The 17,173-nt window shown below is 48.1% G+C and overlaps 18 non-coding genes across 18 annotated transcripts; 6 read left to right on the forward strand and 12 right to left on the reverse strand.

Moving 5' to 3' along the window:
* Nucleotides 1-659: 659 nt before the first annotated feature.
* Nucleotides 660-823, reverse strand: LOC138031099 (U1 spliceosomal RNA). Its single transcript, XR_011128198.1, has one exon. It is a non-coding gene; the product is annotated as a U1 spliceosomal RNA (small nuclear RNA).
* Nucleotides 824-1,017: 194 nt separating this feature from the next.
* Nucleotides 1,018-1,210, reverse strand: LOC138031048 (U2 spliceosomal RNA). The gene has a single exon (XR_011128154.1). It is a non-coding gene; the product is annotated as a U2 spliceosomal RNA (small nuclear RNA).
* Nucleotides 1,211-1,486: 276 nt separating this feature from the next.
* On the forward strand, nt 1,487-1,606 carry LOC138031083 (5S ribosomal RNA). Its single transcript, XR_011128182.1, has one exon. It is a non-coding gene; the product is annotated as a 5S ribosomal RNA (ribosomal RNA).
* A 978-nt stretch (nt 1,607-2,584) lies between these two features.
* Nucleotides 2,585-2,747, reverse strand: LOC138031009 (U1 spliceosomal RNA). Its single transcript, XR_011128118.1, has one exon. It is a non-coding gene; the product is annotated as a U1 spliceosomal RNA (small nuclear RNA).
* Nucleotides 2,748-2,947: 200 nt separating this feature from the next.
* Nucleotides 2,948-3,141, reverse strand: LOC138031047 (U2 spliceosomal RNA). Its single transcript, XR_011128153.1, has one exon. It is a non-coding gene; the product is annotated as a U2 spliceosomal RNA (small nuclear RNA).
* A 266-nt stretch (nt 3,142-3,407) lies between these two features.
* LOC138031070 (5S ribosomal RNA) lies at nt 3,408-3,526 on the forward strand. The gene has a single exon (XR_011128169.1). It is a non-coding gene; the product is annotated as a 5S ribosomal RNA (ribosomal RNA).
* Nucleotides 3,527-4,502: 976 nt separating this feature from the next.
* LOC138031014 (U1 spliceosomal RNA) lies at nt 4,503-4,668 on the reverse strand. The gene has a single exon (XR_011128122.1). It is a non-coding gene; the product is annotated as a U1 spliceosomal RNA (small nuclear RNA).
* A 196-nt stretch (nt 4,669-4,864) lies between these two features.
* On the reverse strand, nt 4,865-5,058 carry LOC138031044 (U2 spliceosomal RNA). The gene has a single exon (XR_011128150.1). It is a non-coding gene; the product is annotated as a U2 spliceosomal RNA (small nuclear RNA).
* Nucleotides 5,059-5,326: 268 nt separating this feature from the next.
* LOC138031091 (5S ribosomal RNA) lies at nt 5,327-5,444 on the forward strand. The gene has a single exon (XR_011128190.1). It is a non-coding gene; the product is annotated as a 5S ribosomal RNA (ribosomal RNA).
* A 981-nt stretch (nt 5,445-6,425) lies between these two features.
* LOC138031013 (U1 spliceosomal RNA) lies at nt 6,426-6,589 on the reverse strand. Its single transcript, XR_011128121.1, has one exon. It is a non-coding gene; the product is annotated as a U1 spliceosomal RNA (small nuclear RNA).
* Nucleotides 6,590-6,783: 194 nt separating this feature from the next.
* Nucleotides 6,784-6,975, reverse strand: LOC138031045 (U2 spliceosomal RNA). The gene has a single exon (XR_011128151.1). It is a non-coding gene; the product is annotated as a U2 spliceosomal RNA (small nuclear RNA).
* A 267-nt stretch (nt 6,976-7,242) lies between these two features.
* Nucleotides 7,243-7,361, forward strand: LOC138031081 (5S ribosomal RNA). Its single transcript, XR_011128180.1, has one exon. It is a non-coding gene; the product is annotated as a 5S ribosomal RNA (ribosomal RNA).
* A 986-nt stretch (nt 7,362-8,347) lies between these two features.
* Nucleotides 8,348-8,511, reverse strand: LOC138031006 (U1 spliceosomal RNA). The gene has a single exon (XR_011128115.1). It is a non-coding gene; the product is annotated as a U1 spliceosomal RNA (small nuclear RNA).
* Nucleotides 8,512-13,160: 4,649 nt separating this feature from the next.
* On the forward strand, nt 13,161-13,279 carry LOC138030985 (5S ribosomal RNA). Its single transcript, XR_011128095.1, has one exon. It is a non-coding gene; the product is annotated as a 5S ribosomal RNA (ribosomal RNA).
* Nucleotides 13,280-14,254: 975 nt separating this feature from the next.
* On the reverse strand, nt 14,255-14,418 carry LOC138031101 (U1 spliceosomal RNA). Its single transcript, XR_011128200.1, has one exon. It is a non-coding gene; the product is annotated as a U1 spliceosomal RNA (small nuclear RNA).
* A 194-nt stretch (nt 14,419-14,612) lies between these two features.
* LOC138031028 (U2 spliceosomal RNA) lies at nt 14,613-14,805 on the reverse strand. Its single transcript, XR_011128135.1, has one exon. It is a non-coding gene; the product is annotated as a U2 spliceosomal RNA (small nuclear RNA).
* A 267-nt stretch (nt 14,806-15,072) lies between these two features.
* LOC138031084 (5S ribosomal RNA) lies at nt 15,073-15,192 on the forward strand. The gene has a single exon (XR_011128183.1). It is a non-coding gene; the product is annotated as a 5S ribosomal RNA (ribosomal RNA).
* A 978-nt stretch (nt 15,193-16,170) lies between these two features.
* On the reverse strand, nt 16,171-16,338 carry LOC138031016 (U1 spliceosomal RNA). The gene has a single exon (XR_011128124.1). It is a non-coding gene; the product is annotated as a U1 spliceosomal RNA (small nuclear RNA).
* Between the last annotated feature and the right edge of the window lie 835 nt (nt 16,339-17,173).

Consider the following 17,173-nt stretch of genomic DNA (forward strand, 5'->3'; position numbering starts at 1 on the left):
TATGTATACAACGAAGGCTACAACACTACAACATTGATCTTGCGAAAACGTGACTACGTGACGTAGCGCACTTCAAAGTCTTACTGTTCCCTGCTCAACACGGACAGTACGTATTCAAAGGGCCGATAAGACACTATCCTGACGCATGAAGATTTACGTTTTATGATAACAATCCAATTAATGATAACATAGAGAAACCACAAAGTGTTGGCCACAGAAATGTAACGCCAACTGATCTGGCGGGTCCTCAGTTACTCAATGCAAAACGGGCTCTCCAGAACGCAACATAACACAACGCAAAAGAAATCTATCGCGATGGAGCAGTACAAACACACATCCACTACGTTTTCGAAACGATGCACGAGGATAAGAGCTCGACCCGCTGGCATTTCTTGTCTCACTCGTCTATCGATGGAAATCGATGCGGCTGAAATAAACACGTCGTCTCCCTCTCTCTACGGCCAAGAATGAAAGAATTGAAATCACAGTTTTGCAGTGCACCAAGTACGGAACATTCACCTACAATTTCAGCAGTGGACTTCACAAATACAACTCACCTTCCTTAGTCCTTACACCGCCACCGCATCTCCTTCCCTGCCCTGCCTGAAACGTTACCAACAAACCTTCCCATTAGCCAACTTTGCCACCGGGGTTTGGTGCGGGGACTAGCGCGAACGCAGGTCCCCACTACCAGAAATTATACGCTCGAGTTACCCACATTTGGGGTAATCGCAAGGGTCAACCCAATCGAAGTGCAATGAAAGAGCCTCACCTTGAGAGGACTGCCTCCCTGATCACAGTGCCTCCCGCGTCAGGTAAGTATGCCTTTTCAGCCTCTCCGGGACCGCAAAACGCAACTTGTCTGCGCATACCATGTGGTAATGGAGGTCACGTGCTCCTCGTCCTGTCGTGTCGTGCTGTCCACTCGCTGCTATGCTACCTAGAAAAGAGAAGAGAATGTGAAGGTTGGTTGCTTGGTCACTTTTTCTGCTTTCACTTGATTATTTCTTCCCCAGAGGGAAGTGGGCCACGCTCGGAGGTAGTGCTATACCGAGGCAACCCGTGCCGGGACGAGGCAAGCCTCTTTTCCACGGCCCAGTTCCAAAAATCAGTTTAATATATGAGCTGCTCGATGAGCAGCGCGTATCAGATATTAAGCTGATAAGAACAGATACTACACTTGATCTTAGCCAAAAGGCCGAGAAGCGATGCCCGTAAAAAAATGCTCACGGTGGGCGGACAAGGTGCTCCCAGTCTCATGGCCACGAGATATGGTGGTCCGATTACAATCCGTGCCAAGGAAGGAATGCCCAAAGCCACCTGAAAAGCGAGGCGCACACAACGATCGCTCTTGTACAGTGGGCAGCAGCACCAGCATTGGCTGGCACTTGCGTTGACGGCAAGAGGACAAATGCACATTGTGATTTGCTCTGACCTCGTTTTCATTTTCCCCTATAACAAAGTTAATTTTCACGGCAAATTACTTGTCTACGACCATACCACAGGGAAAACACCCGGTTCTCGTCCGATCACCGAAGTTAAGCCCTGTCGGGCGGGGTTAGTACTTGGATGGGAGACCGCCTGGGAATACCCCGTGTTGTAGGCTTCCCTTTTTCCTTCTGTACACTTGATTATCTCAAAAAATCTCAGTTTTCTTTCAATGAAAGAACATTCCAAACCAGGTTTTTTGAACACAACATGCCAACGATATGTCAAAGATGAGACATACGACAAAAACAAAATAGTTCACACGAGAAAGTGGAACTTGTATTCCCAAGGGAGCGCGTGCGCGCGAGATCTTATCAATCCAACGTTTATGACATAAACGTATCTTTTCGTGTGAGCAAAGAACAGGATACGACAAGTAAAAAATGCATGCACTGTTATGCATTAGATGGAAGTTAACCTAGCCCGGATGATATGTATACAACGAAGGCTACAACACTACAACATTGATCTTGCGAAAACGTGACTTACGTGACGTAGCGCACTTCAAAGTCTTACTGTTCCCTGCTCAACACGGACAGTACGTATTCAAAGGGCCGATAAGACACTATCCTGACCATGAAAGATTTACTTTTTATGATAACAATCCAATTAACTGATAACATAGAGAAACCACAAAGTGTTGGCCACAGAAATGTAACGCCAACTGATCTGGCGGGTCCTCAGTTACTCAATGCAAAACGGGCTCTCCAGAACGCAACATAACACAACGCAAAAGAAATCTATCGCGATGGAGCAGTACAAACACACATCCCACTTACGGTTTTCGAAACGATGCACGAGGATAAGAGCTCGACCCGCTGGCATTTTCTTGTCTCACTCGTCTATCGATGGAAATCGATGCGGCTGAAATAAACACGTCGTCTCCCTCTCTGTACGGCCAAGAATGAGAGAAATGAAATCACAGTTTTTCAGTGCACCAAGTACGGAACATTCACCTACAATTTCAGCAGTGGACTTCACAAATACAACTCACCTTCCTTAGTCCTTACACCGCCACCGCATCTCCTTCCCTGCCCTGCCTGAAACGTTACCAACAAACCTTCCCATTAGCCAACTTTTGCCACCGGGTTTGGTGCGGGGACTAGCGCGAACGCAGGTCCCCACTACCAGAAATTATACGCTCGAGTTACCCACATTTGGGTAATCGCAAGGGTCAACCCAATCGAAGTGCAATGAAAGAGCCTCACCTTGAGAGGACTGCCTCCCTGATCACAGTGCCTCCCGCGTCAGGTAAGTATGCCTTTTTCAGCCTCTCCGGGACCGCAAAACGCAACTTGTCTGCGCATACCATGTGGTAATGGAGGTCACGTGCTCCTCGTCCTGTCGTGTCGTGCTGTCCACTCGCTGCTATGCTACCTAGAAAAGAGAAGAGAATGTGAAGTGTGGTTGCTTGGTCACTTTTTTCTGCTTTCACTTGATTATCGGGTTCTTCCCCAGAGGGAAGTGGGCCACGCTCGGAGGTAGTGCTATAACCGAGGCAACCCGTGGCCGGGACGAGGCAAGCCTCTTTTCCACGGCCCAGTTCCAAAAATCAGTTTAATATATGAGCTGCTCGATGAGCAAGCGTATCAGATATTAAGCTGATAAGAACAGATACTACACTTGATCTTAGCCAAAAGGCCGAGAAGCGATGCCCGTAAATGCTCACGGCGGACAAGGTGCTCCCAGTCTCATGGCCACGAGATATGGTGGTCCGATTACAATCCGTGCCAAGGAAGGATGCCCAAGCCAACCTGAAAGCGAGGCGCACACAACGATCGCTCTTGTACAGTGGGCAGCAGCACCAGCATTGCATGGCACTTGCGTTGACGGCAAGAGGACAAATGCACATTGTGCTTGCTCTGACCTCGTTTTCATTTTCCCTTATAACAAAGTTAATTTTCACGGGCAAATTACTTGTCTACGACCATACCACAGGGAAAACACCGGTTCTCGTCCGATCACCGAAGTTAAGCCCTGTCGGGCGGGGTTAGTACTTGGATGGGAGACCGCCTGGGAATACCCCGTGTTGTAGGCTTCCCTTTTTCCTTCTGTACACTTGATTATCTCAAAAAATCTCAGTTTCTTTCAATGAAAGAACATTCCAAACCAGTGTTTTTTGAACACAACATGCCAACGATATGTCAAAGATGAGACATACGCGACAAAACAAAATAGTTCACACGAGAAAGTGGAAACTTGTATTCCCAAGGGAGCGCGTGCGCGCGAGATCTTATCAATCCAACGTTTATGACATGAAACGTATCTTTTCGTGTGAGCAAAGAACAGGATACGACAAGTAAAAAATGCATGCACTGTTATGCATTAGATGGAAGTTAACCTAGCCCGGATGATATGTATACAACGAAGCTACAACACTACAACATTGATCTTGCGAAAACGTGACTTACGTGACGTAGCGCACTTCAAAGTCTTACTGTTCCCCTGCTCAACACGGACAGTACGTATTCAAAGGGCCGATAGACACTATCCTGACCATGAAGATTTACTTTTTATGATAACAATCCAATTAACTGATAACATAGAGAAACCACAAAGTGTTGGCCACAGAAATGTAACGCCAACTGATCTGGCGGGTCCTCAGTTACTCAATGCAAAACGGGCTCTCCAGAACGCAACATAACACAACGCAAAAGAAATCTATCGCGATGGAGCAGTACAAACACACATCCACTTACGTTTTCGAAACGATGCACGAGGATAAGAGCTCGACCCGCTGGCATTTTCTTGTCTCACTCGTCTATCGATGGAAATCGATGCGGCTGAAATAAACACGTCGTCTCCCTCTCTGTACGGCCAAGAATGAGAGAAATGAAATCACAGTTTTTCAGTGCACCAAGTACGGAACATTCACCTACAATTTCAGCAGTGGACTTCACAAATACAACTCACCTTCCTTAGTCCTTACACCGCCACCGCATCTCCTTCCCTGCCCTGCCTGAAACGTTACCAACAAACCTTCCCATTAGCCAACTTTGCCACCGGGTTTGGTGCGGGGACTAGCGCGAACGCAGGTCCCCACTACCAGAAATTATACGCTCGACGTTACCCACATTTTGGGTAATCGCAAGGGTCAACCCAATCGAAGTGCAATGAAAAGAGCCTCACCTTGAGAGGACTGCCTCCCTGATCACAGTGCCTCCCGCGTCAGGTAAGTATGCCTTTTCAGCCTCTCCGGGACCGCAAAACGCAACTTGTCTGCGCATACCATGTGGTAATGGAGGTCACGTGCTCCTCGTCCTGTCGTGTCGTGCTGTCCACTCGCTGCTATGCTACCTAGAAAAAGAGAAGAGAATGTGAAGGTGGTTGCTTGGTCACTTTTTTCTGCTTTCACTTGATTATTTTCTTCCCCAGAGGGAAGTGGGCCACGCTCGGAGGTAGTGCTATACCGAGGCAACCCGTTGGCCGGGACGAGGCAAGCCTCTTTTCCACGGCCCAGTTCCAAAAATCAGTTTAATATATGAGCTGCTCGATGAGCAGCGTATCAGATATTAAGCTGATAAGAACAAGATACTACACTTGATCTTAGCCAAAAGGCCGAGAAGCGATGCCCGTAAATGCTCACGGCGGACAAGGTGCTCCCAGTCTCATGGCCACGAGATATGGTGGTCCGATTACAATCCGTGCCAAGGAAGGAATGCCCAAAGCCAACCTGAAAGCGAGGCGCACACAACGATCGCTCTTGTACAGTGGGCAGCAGCACCAGCATTGCATGGCACTTGCGTTGACGGCAAGAGGACAAAATGCACATTGTGCTTGCTCTGACCTCGTTTTCATTTTCCCTTATAACAAAGTTAATTTTCACGGCAAATTACTTGTCTACGACCATACCACAGGGAAAACACCGGTTCTCGTCCGATCACCGAAGTTAAGCCCTGTCGGGCGGGTTAGTACTTGGATGGGAGACCGCCTGGGAATACCCCGTGTTGTAGGCTTCCCTTTTTTCCTTCTGTACACTTGATTATCTCAAAAAATCTCAGTTTCTTTCAATGAAAGAACATTCCAAACCAGGTTTTTTGAACACAACATGCCAACGATATGTCAAAGATGAGACATACGACAAAAACAAAATAGTTCACACGAGAAAGTGGAACTTGTATTCCCAAGGGAGCGCGTGCGCGCGAGATCTTATCAATCCAACGTTTATGACATGAAACGTATCTTTTCGTGTGAGCAAAGAACAGGATACGACAAGTAAAAATGCATGCACTGTTATGCATTAGATGGAAGTGTAACCTAGCCCGGATGATATGTATACAACGAAGGCTACAACACTACAACATTGATCTTGCGAAAACGTGACTTACGTGACGTAGCGCACTTCAAAGTCTTACTGTTCCCTGCTCAACACGGACAGTACGTATTCAAAGGGCCGATAAGACACTATCCTGACCATGAAAGATTTACTTTTTATGATAACAATCCAATTAACTGATAACATAGAGAAACCACAAAGTGTTGGCCACAGAAATGTAACGCCAACTGATCTGGCGGGTCCTCAGTTACTCAATGCAAAACGGGCTCTCCAGAACGCAACATAACACAACGCAAAAGAAATCTATCGCGATGGGGAGCAGTACAAACACACATCCACTTACGTTTTCGAAACGATGCACGAGGATAAGAGCTCGACCCGCTTGGCATTTTCTTGTCTCACTCGTCTATCGATGGAAATCGATGCGGCTGAAATAAACACGTCGTCTCCCTCTCTGTACGGCCAAGAATGAGAGAAATGAAATCACAGTTTTTCAGTGCACCAAGTACGGAACATTCACCTACAATTTCAGCAGTGGACTTCACAAATACAACTCACCTTCCTTAGTCCCTTACACCGCCACCGCATCTCCTTCCCTGCCCTGCCTGAAACGTTACCAACAAACCTTCCCATTAGCCAACTTTGCCACCGGGGTTTGGTGCGGGGACTAGCGCGAACGCAGGTCCCCACTACCAGAAATTATACGCTCGAGTACCCACATTTGGGGTAATCGCAAGGGTCAACCCAATCGAAGTGCAATGAAAAGAGCCTCACCTTGAGAGGACTGCCTCCCTGATCACAGTGCCTCCCGCGTCAGGTAAGTATGCCCTTTTCAGCCTCTCCGGGACCGCAAAACGCAACTTGTCTGCGCATACCATGTGGTAATGGAGGTCACGTGCTCCTCGTCCTGTCGTGTCGTGCTGTCCACTCGCTGCTATGCTACCTAGAAAAGAGAAGAGAATGTGAAGGTTGGTTGCTTGGTCACTTTTTCTGCTTTCACTTGATTATTTCTTCCCCAGAGGGAGTGGGCCACGCTCGGAGGTAGTGCTATACCGAGGCAACCCGTGGCCGGGACGAGGCAAGCCTCTTTTCCACGGGCCCAGTTCCAAAAATCAGTTTAATATATGAGCGCTCGATGAGCAGCGTATCAGATATTAAGCTGATAAGAACAGATACTACACTTGATCTTAGCCAAAAGGCCGAGAAGCGATGCCCGTAAATGCTCACGGCGGACAAGGTGCTCCCAGTCTCATGGCCACGAGATATGGTGGTCCGATTACAATCCGTGCCAAGGAAGGAATGCCCAAAGCCAACCTGAAAGCGAGGCGCACACAACGATCGCTCTTGTACAGTGGGCAGCAGCACCAGCATTGCATGGCACTTGCGTTGACGGCAAGAGGACAAATGCACATTGTGCTTGCTCTGACCTCGTTTTCATTTTCCCTTATAACAAAGTTAATTTTCACGGCAAATTACTTGTCTACGACCATACCACAGGGAAAACACCGGTTCTCGTCCGATCACCGAAGTTAAGCCCTGTCGGGCGGGGTTAGTACTTGGATGGGAGACCGCCTGGGAATACCCCGTGTTGTAGGCTTCCCTTTTTTCCTTCTGTACACTTGATTATCTCAAAAAATCTCAGTTTCTTTCAATGAAAAGAACATTCCAAACCAGGTTTTTTGAACACAACATGCCAACGATATGTCAAAGATGAGACATACGACAAAAACAAAATAGTTCACACGAGAAAGTGGAACTTGTATTCCCAAGGGAGCGCGTGCGCGCGAGATCTTATCAATCCAACGTTTATGACATGAAACGTATCTTTTCGTGTGAGCAAAGAACAGGATACGACAAGTAAAAAATGCATGCACTGTTATGCATTAGATGGAAGTTAACCTAGCCCGGATGATATGTATACAACGAAGGCTACAACACTACAACATTGATCTTGCGAAAACGTGACTTACGTGACGTAGCGCACTTCAAAGTCTTACTGTTCCCTGCTCAACACGGACAGTACGTATTCAAAGGGCCGTGATAAGACACTATCCTGACCATGAAAGATTTACTTTTTATGATAACAATCCAATTAACTGATAACATAGAGAAAACCACAAAGTGTTGGCCACAGAAATGTAACGCCAACTGATCTGGCGGGTCCTCAGTTACTCAATGCAAAACGGGCTCTCCAGAACGCAACATAACACAACGCAAAAGAATCTATCGCGATGGAGCAGTACAAACACACATCCACTTACGTTTTCGAAACGATGCACGAGGATAAGAGCTCGACCCGCTGGCATTTTCTTGTCTCACTCTCGTCTATCGATGGAAATCGATGCGGCTGAAATAAACACGTCGTCGTCCCTCTCTGTACGGCCAAGAATGAGAGAAATGAAATCACAGTTTTTTCAGTGCACCAAGTACGGAACATTCACCTACAATTTCAGCAGTGGACTTCACAAATACAACTCACCCTTCCTTAGTCCTTACACCGCCACCGCATCTCCTTCCCTGCCCTGCCTGAAAACGTTACCAACAAACCTTCCCATTAGCCAACTTTGCCACCGGGGTTTGGTGCGGGGACTAGCGCGAACGCAGGTCCCCACTACCAGAAATTATACGCTCGAGTTACCCACATTTGGGGTAATCGCAAGGGTCAACCCAATCGAAGTGCAATGAAAGAGCCTCACCTTGAGAGGACTGCCTCCCTGATCACAGTGCCTCCCGCGTCAGGTAAGTTTTTTTTTATGTTTAAGGCGAATGGCAGCCCCCCGGTAGGGTGAGTGCAATGGCTGCCAGACATTCAGACTCATCCATCAACAACAATGGTTCGCCTCAAACGGGGGTGCACCAGCACGTCAAACGTCACCGGGAATCGAACCCCGCCCCTACAAACAAAAACAAAAACAAACTAACGAAGAAAAGCATTCACGAGACGCCTCGTCCGACTTACACTCGAGAATGGCATTTCCACACAAACAAACAAACAAACAAGCAAACCAACAGGACGAAGGACTACAGGACAAAACAAAAACAACGAACTGTGCAGCGGCGAATGGCAGACCTGACAAGGACGCCAGTCAGAAAGACTCATCCTACAGGAGTAGGTACGCCGCGAGACAGCAACAGCTTGGGGCGACAATGGGGACTAGAACTGGGACAGAGAAAAACGACCATTGCAAACAGAGCCGATAATGCCAGACGCACCCCCCTGACGATGAAAATAACGTAGACGACTGGGGGACTTGAAACGCTTAAAAAGGAGAGGTAGATTGAACTTGACACGAGAGCGGACCTTTGCGATGACATCGAGAGCACCCGGGCGGCACATTACGGAAACGAAAGTCATTCCGAGCGAGCCAGATAAAATACTTACAGACACCTAGGATGTACACGAAAACACGAGGAACTCGACGGATCTCAGCCGGGTCAAAACAAACAGCACGTGACGGCAAACCAAAGAAGGGGACGAAGACGAAAAAACCAAACAATAGAGACTGTAACCATGAAAGAACACTATGAGCAAGAGGGCAGGAGAAAAACAAGTGAGAAGGACATTCAGAGGCAAGACGGCAAAAGCAAGAAGGGTCGACCGAGTACCCAAAACCGACAAGGCGATCGGCAGTGTACAACACGCCATGGGCGACCTTCCAGTTGAGATCGATCACTGGGCGGTCAAGATTGAAGAAGAACAATTGGGACCAGGTCGAAGGCCAGTAGAGAGAGCCATACAAAGGGAAAAACTTGTCAACACAATGGGGAGTCGGACGATCCTCAGACAGCAAAAACAAATAAACAGAATTTGCAGAGATAGAGGAAACAGCAGCAACATGATGAGGGGACAAAGACGCAATGACAAGGGAGGAACGCCGACGGGAAAAGGAACCACCAACCAAACGCCAAGCAGACAGAAGAGAGCAGAGTAAAACGGGGGGAGGGACTTGGAGGAAAAGGCCTCAGGACGGGACAGAACATCAAGAGCAGGGACACCAAAACGAGAATCACACCAAAAGGAAAAGAAATGGACCCAACTACTCGGAGAAACAGTGAAACGCCGAACCCACTGGACAAGAAGCGCAGAAACCTTAAGACGAAGATCAATGACAGAAAAACCACCAGCAGATGTAGGCTGAACAACAACAGCACGAGAAACCAGATCGCGTTTGCCCTTCCAAAAAAAACCCAAAAACCAATTTACAAAGCTCGGAAGAAACCAAGGGGGGACATGAATTAGGGAGGCAATGTACCAAACCCTAGAAAGGGCCAAGGCGTTGATGACGAGAGCTCTCCCCCCGTAGGACAGGGAGCGTTGCCTCCAAGAAGCCAGCACATTCTCCACGGCATCAATCCTAGGACGCCAGTTCACTTCCTCCAAATTCCCAGGCCCAATAAAGACGCCCAGCACTTTGATCTTGGCCGAGGTCCAGTCCAGGGTGACAGGGGGGTCAGTCCTGCCAGACCACGAACCGAGCCACAATCCCTTGGATTTGGACTGATTAAGCTTAGCACCAGAACCCCTTTCAAAAAGAGCATAAAACTTCAAAAATAGCAGCAATGGCAATATCAGACGTGACAATGAGAGAGGTGTCATCGGCGTACTGCGAGATCGGAGACAGGGCCCGCGGGGCCCCGGGGACAGAAAGACCAATGATACGTGGATTGGCACGAATGTTAACAGCAAGCACTTCAGAAACTAGAACATACAATAATGGAGACAAAGGACAGCCCTGACGCACGCCACGAGACAAGGAAAAAACCGAGACAGATAACCATTAACAACTACAGAGCTTTGGACAGCAGAATAGAACAGAACAACCCAACGGACAAAAGATGGGCCAAAACCCATCCTCGACAAAGTAGCACACATAAATGACCAATCCACTCTATCAAAGGCCTTTTCCTGGTCTAAGGAGAGAACGGCAACCGGGATGTCAGATTCCGTGGCAAAGGCAACCACATCACGCAAAAGAGCAACATTCTCGCCAATAAACCTGCCAGGAACACCGCAGGTCTGATCCTCACTAACAACCAGATGGATAACTTTGAGAAGGCGCCCAGCAATAACACGAGAAGCAAGCTTATAGTCGACGTTGAGAAGGGAGATGGGGCGCCAGTTACGAGCGTCCAACCGATCTCCCTTCTTAAAGATTAAGGATATGAGACCCCGCCGTTGAGACAAAGACATAGAACCAGACAGATAACACGAATTCAAGACCTCCACTAAATCAGAACCCAAGGACGTCCCAGAATTTCAAGTAAAACTCCATGGGGAGGCCATCGGACCCCGGGGCTTTACGACGAGCCATGCCAACAAGGGCACGATGACACTCCTCAAGAGTCAGAAAGCCCTCACAAAGATCAGCTTGGGCAGATGAAAGGACCGAGGACACATTACTGAGAAGAATATCTTGAGCGGCGGAATCCGTAGGACAGGCAGTAAAAAGAGAGGAGTAGAAAGTGGCGAACGAAGAACACAGATCAGAAGGTGTTGAAACAATGGACCCATCAGGGTTCCGAAGCGCAGAAACCCACCGGTCAGCAGACCGTTTCTTCTCTAAACGAAAAAAGTACGCCGATGAGACTTCGCCCTCCTCAACCCATCGGACACGTGACCGTACTTGGGCACCTTGAGCAGCCCTGATGTCATAGGCGGAAGCTGTTCAAGGGTGGATCGATAAACACCTAAAACAGACAGGCAACCAGCATCAAGCCGTGCCTTGAGGTGTGCCGCCAACCTAGCCCAACAAATCGCGTGACCAAGATTCTTTCTGCGACCGGCGCGCACACAGTAAGATACCGTAATGCCCTTGATCTTTGCTTTACCGGAATCCCACCACTTGGAAAGAGAGGAAAAACAGAGCTTACAGTCCTTCCAATCGGCCCAAAAGTCAGAAATAAGGCGACAGTACTCCTCCTCCTCCAGGACTGAGGTATTAAGCTTCCAAAGCCCCGGACCAGGAGGAATAACGTCAGGAACAGTAAGAGAGCAGGACACAGCACAATGGTCTGAAAACGGACACGGAAGAATTTTCACAAACAGAGACAGACGCAACCCAGACATAAGGGCACCCAATTAGATCTATACGGGAGGAGATAGAGCCATCCGCCTTAGTCCAGGTAAAGGCGGAGGAAGACGGATGGAGGTATCTCCAAATATCAATACAACAGACATCGTCAAAAAGACGACCAAGGGCAACAACACTCTCACGCGAGGTATCACCGACCACGGAGCCCACACGGTCAGCAGCGCGATCAAAGACGGTATTAAAATCGCCGGCGAGGAGGGTGGGAACTGAAGGGTCTAATCGGGAAGAGACCCCGTCCAGGAAGGCATCACGATCAGGGGTTACGATTGGGAGCATAAATGCAAGCAACCCTGAACACAGCGCCACGCAAAGAAAACTCACATAACAAAAACCGACCACAACTATCAGAGGAAGATTTAACAAGGGACAACACTGGACGAAACAAAACAATACAACCACAAGACTTATTAGAGCCGGGAGACACCACAACGGAAAGACCAGATGACTGGAACCAGGACTGACACTCACTGAGGGAGATGCAGTGGGCCTCTTGGAGGCACACTACATCAGGAACAACAGGCAAGGAATGAAGCCACTGTACAAACCCAGCTCGCTTAGACTGGTCTCGCAGACCGTTGACGTTAATTGAGACAACTGACAGAGCCATAATGGAGTACAGTAAAAGAGTAACTATGTACGTGCTTTGCGTTGGGGGAGGGAAACCGACACATCAGGCAAACCTTCGTGCTTCGCAGACTTGACAGTATCAGCTGAAGCACGAGTCTTCGATTTAGTAGAAGAGGGCGCAGCTCCGCTCTTCTTAGCCACCTTTGTAAGAGCCTTCCGGGAAGGAGTAACAGAAGAGCTATCAGAGGAGGTCTCAACGGAATCACAACCGCGTTTACGAGGAGTGGATACCTCAACCATTTCCACCTCCAAAGGTTCAACAGATTGGGAGGATGGAGGAACACCCGAAGAAAACAAGACTGTCGGTACCACCACTAGCAACAGTACCCTTACGCGACGCACACCTGTATTCTCAGCCACTTTACATAAAGTGCCACCACTTGGTGGTTTTTTAACATTTTGTAATTGATGCCCGTAAATGCTCACGGCGGACAAGGTGCTCCCAGTCTCATGGCCACGAGATATGGTGGTCCGATTACAATCCGTGCCAAGGAAGGAATGCCCAAAGCCAACCTGAAAGCGAGGCGCACACAACGATCGCTCTTGTACAGTGGGCAGCAGCACCAGCATTGCATGGCACTTGCGTTGACGGCAAGAGGACAAATGCACATTGTGCTTGCTCTGACCTCGTTTTCATTTTCCCTTATAACAAAGTTAATTTTCACGGCAAATTACTTGTCTACGACCATACCACAGGGAAAACACCGGTTCTCGTCCGATCACCGAAGTTAAGCCCTGTCGGGCGGGGTTAGTACTTGGATGGGAGACCGCCTGGGAATACCCCGTGTCGTAGGCTTCCTTTTTCCTTCTGTACACTTGATTATCTCAAAAAATCTCAGTTTCTTTCAATGAAAGAACATTCCAAACCAGGTTTTTTGAACACAACATGCCAACGATATGTCAAAGATGAGACATACGACAAAAACAAAATAGTTCACACGAGAAAGTGGAACTTGTATTCCCAAGGGAGCGCGTGCGCGCGAGACCTTATCAATCCAACGTTTATGACATGAAACGTATCTTTTCGTGTGAGCAAAGAACAGGATACGACAAGTAAAAAATGCATGCACTGTTATGCATTAGATGGAAGTTAACCTAGCCCGGATGATATGTATACAACGAAGGCTACAACACTACAACATTGATCTTGCGAAAACGTGACTTACGTGACGTAGCGCACTTCAAAGTCTTACTGTTCCCTGCTCAACACGGACAGTACGTATTCAAAGGGCCGATAAGACACTATCCTGACCATGAAAGATTTACTTTTTATGATAACAATCCAATTAACTGATAACATAGAGAAACCACAAAGTGTTGGCCACAGAAATGTAACGCCAACTGATCTGGCGGGTCCTCAGTTACTCAATGCAAAACGGGCTCTCCAGAACGCAACATAACACAACGCAAAATAAATCTATCGCGATGGAGCAGTACAAACACACATCCACTTACGTTTTCGAAACGATGCACGAGGATAAGAGCTCGACCCGCTGGCATTTTCTTGTCTCACTCGTCTATCGATGGAAATCGATGCGGCTGAAATAAACACGTCGTCTCCCTCTCTGTACGGCCAAGAATGAGAGAAATGAAATCACAGTTTTTCAGTGCACCAAGTACGGAACATTCACCTACAATTTCAGCAGTGGACTTCACAAATACAACTCACCTTCCTTAGTCCTTACACCGCCACCGCATCTCCTTCCCTGCCCTGCCTGAAACGTTACCAACAAACCTTCCCATTAGCCAACTTTGCCACCGGGGTTTGGTGCGGGGACTAGCGCGAACGCAGGTCCCCACTACCAGAAATTATACGCTCGAGTTACCCACATTTGGGGTAATCGCAAGGGTCAACCCAATCGAAGTGCAATGAAAGAGCCTCACCTTGAGAGGACTGCCTCCCTGATCACAGTGCCTCCCGCGTCAGGTAAGTATGCCTTTTCAGCCTCTCCGGGACCGCAAAACGCAACTTGTCTGCGCATACCATGTGGTAATGGAGGTCACGTGCTCCTCGTCCTGTCGTGTCGTGCTGTCCACTCGCTGCTATGCTACCTAGAAAAGAGAAGAGAATGTGAAGGTTGGTTGCTTGGTCACTTTTTCTGCTTTCACTTGATTATTTCTTCCCCAGAGGGAAGTGGGCCACGCTCGGAGGTAGTGCTATACCGAGGCAACCCGTGGCCGGGACGAGGCAAGCCTCTTTTCCACGGCCCAGTTCCAAAAATCAGTTTAATATATGAGCTGCTCGATGAGCAGCGTATCAGATATTAAGCTGATAAGAACAGATTACTACACTTGATCTTAGCCAAAAGGCCGAGAAGCGATGCCCGTAAATGGCTCACGGCGGACAAGGTGCTCCCAGTCTCATGGCCACGAGATATGGTGGTCCGTTACAATCCGTGCCAAGGAAGGAATGCCCAAAGCCAACCTGAAAGCGAGGCGCACACAACGATCGCTCTTGTACAGTGGGCAGCAGCACCAGCATTGCATGGCACTTGCGTGACGGCAAGAGGACAAATGCACATTGTGCTTGCTCTGACCTCGTTTTCATTTTCCCTTATAACAAAGTTTAATTTTCACGGCAAATTACTTGTCTACGACCATACCACAGGGAAAACACCGGTTCTCGTCCGATCACCGAAGTTAAGCCCTGTCGGGCGGGGTTTAGTACTTGGATGGGAGACCGCCTGGGAATACCCCGTGTTGTAGGCTTCCCTTTTTCTTCTGTACACTTGATTATCTCAAAAAATCTCAGTTTCTTTCAATGAAAGAAAGACACATTCCAAACCAGGTTTTTTGAACACAACATGCCAACGATATGTCAAAGATGAGACATACGACAAAAACAAAATAGTTCACACGAGAAAGTGGAACTTGTATTCCCAAGGGAGCGCGTGCGCGCGAGATCTTATCAATCCAACGTTTATGACATGAAACGTATCTTTTCGTGTGAGCAAAGAACAGGATACGACAAGTAAAAAATGCATGCACTGTTATGCATTAGATGGAAGTTAACCTAGCCCGGATGATATGTATACAACGAAGGCTACAACACTACAACATTGATCTTGCGAAAACGTGACTTACGTGACGTAGCGCACTTCAAAGTCTTACTGTTCCCTGCTCAACACGGACAGTACGTATTCAAAGGGCCGATAAAGACACTATCCTGAACCATGAAAGATTTACTTTTTATGATAACAATCCAATTAACTGATAACATAGAGAAACCACAAAGTGTTGGCACAGAAATGTAACGCCAACTGATCTGGCGGGTCCTCAGTTACTCAATGCAAACGGGGCTCTCCAGAACGCAACATAACACAACGCAAAAGAAATCTATCGCGATGGAGCAGTACAAACACACATCCACTTACGTTTTCGAAACGATGCACGAGGATAAGAGCTCGACCCGCTGGCATTTTCTTGTCTCACTCGTCTATCGATGGAAATCGATGCGGCTGAAATAAACACGTCGTCTCCCTCTCTGTACGGCCAAGAATGAGAGAAATGAAATCACAGTTTTTCAGTGCACCAAGTACGGACATTCACCTACAATTTCAGCAGTGGACTTCACAAATACAACTCACCTTCCTTAGTCCTTACACCGCCACCGCATCTCCTTCCCTGCCCTGCCTGAAACGTTACCAACAAACTTCCCATTAGCCAACTTTGCCACCGGGGTTTGGTGCGGGACTAAGCGCGAACGCAGGTCCCCACTACCAGAAATTATACGCTCGAGTTACCCACATTTGGGGTAATCGCAAGGGTCAACCCCAATCGAAGTGCAATGAAAGAGCCTCACCTTGAGAGGACTGCCTCCCTGATCACCAAGTGCCTCCCGCGTCAGGTAAGTTTTTTTTATGTTTAAGGCGAATGGCAGCCCCCCGGTAGGGTGAGTGCAATGGCTGCCAGACATTCAGACTCATCCATCAACAACAATGGTTCGCCTCAAACGGGGGTGCACCAGCACGTCAAACGTCACCGGGGAATCGAACCCCGCCCCTACAAACAAAAAAAAAAAACAAAACTAACGAAGAAAAGCATTCACGAGACGCCTCGTCCGACTTACACTCGAGAATGGCATTTCCACATCAAACAAACAAACAAGCAAACCAACAGGACGAAGGACTACAGGACAAAACAAAAACAACCGAACTGTGCAGCGGCGAATGGCAGACCTGACAAGGACGCCAGTCAGAAAGACTCATCCTAACAGGAGTAGGTACGCCGCGAGACAGCAACAGCTTGGGGCGACAATGGGACTAGAACTGGGACAGAGAAAAACGACCATTGCAAACAGAGCCGATAATGCCAGACGCACCCCACTGACGATGAAAATAACGTAGACGACGGGGGGACTTGAAACGCTTAAAAAGGAGAGGTAGATTGAACTTGACACGAGAGCGGACCTTTGCGATGACATCGAGAGCACCGGGCGGCACATTACGGAAACGAAAGTCATTCCGAGCGAGCCAGATAAAATACTTACAGACAACCTAGGATGTACACGAAAACACGAGGAACTCGACGGATCTCAGCCGGGTCAAAAACCAAACAGCACGTGACGGCAAACCAAAGAAGGGGACGAAGACGAAAAAACCAAACAATAGAGACTGTAACCATGAAAGAACACTATGAGCAAGAGGGCAGGAGAAAAACAAGTGAGAAGGACATTCAGAGGCAAGACGGC

The sequence above is a fragment of the Montipora capricornis genome, chromosome 13 (assembly GCF_036669925.1).
Source record: "Montipora capricornis isolate CH-2021 chromosome 13, ASM3666992v2, whole genome shotgun sequence".
Classification (NCBI taxonomy): domain Eukaryota; kingdom Metazoa; phylum Cnidaria; class Anthozoa; order Scleractinia; family Acroporidae; genus Montipora; species Montipora capricornis.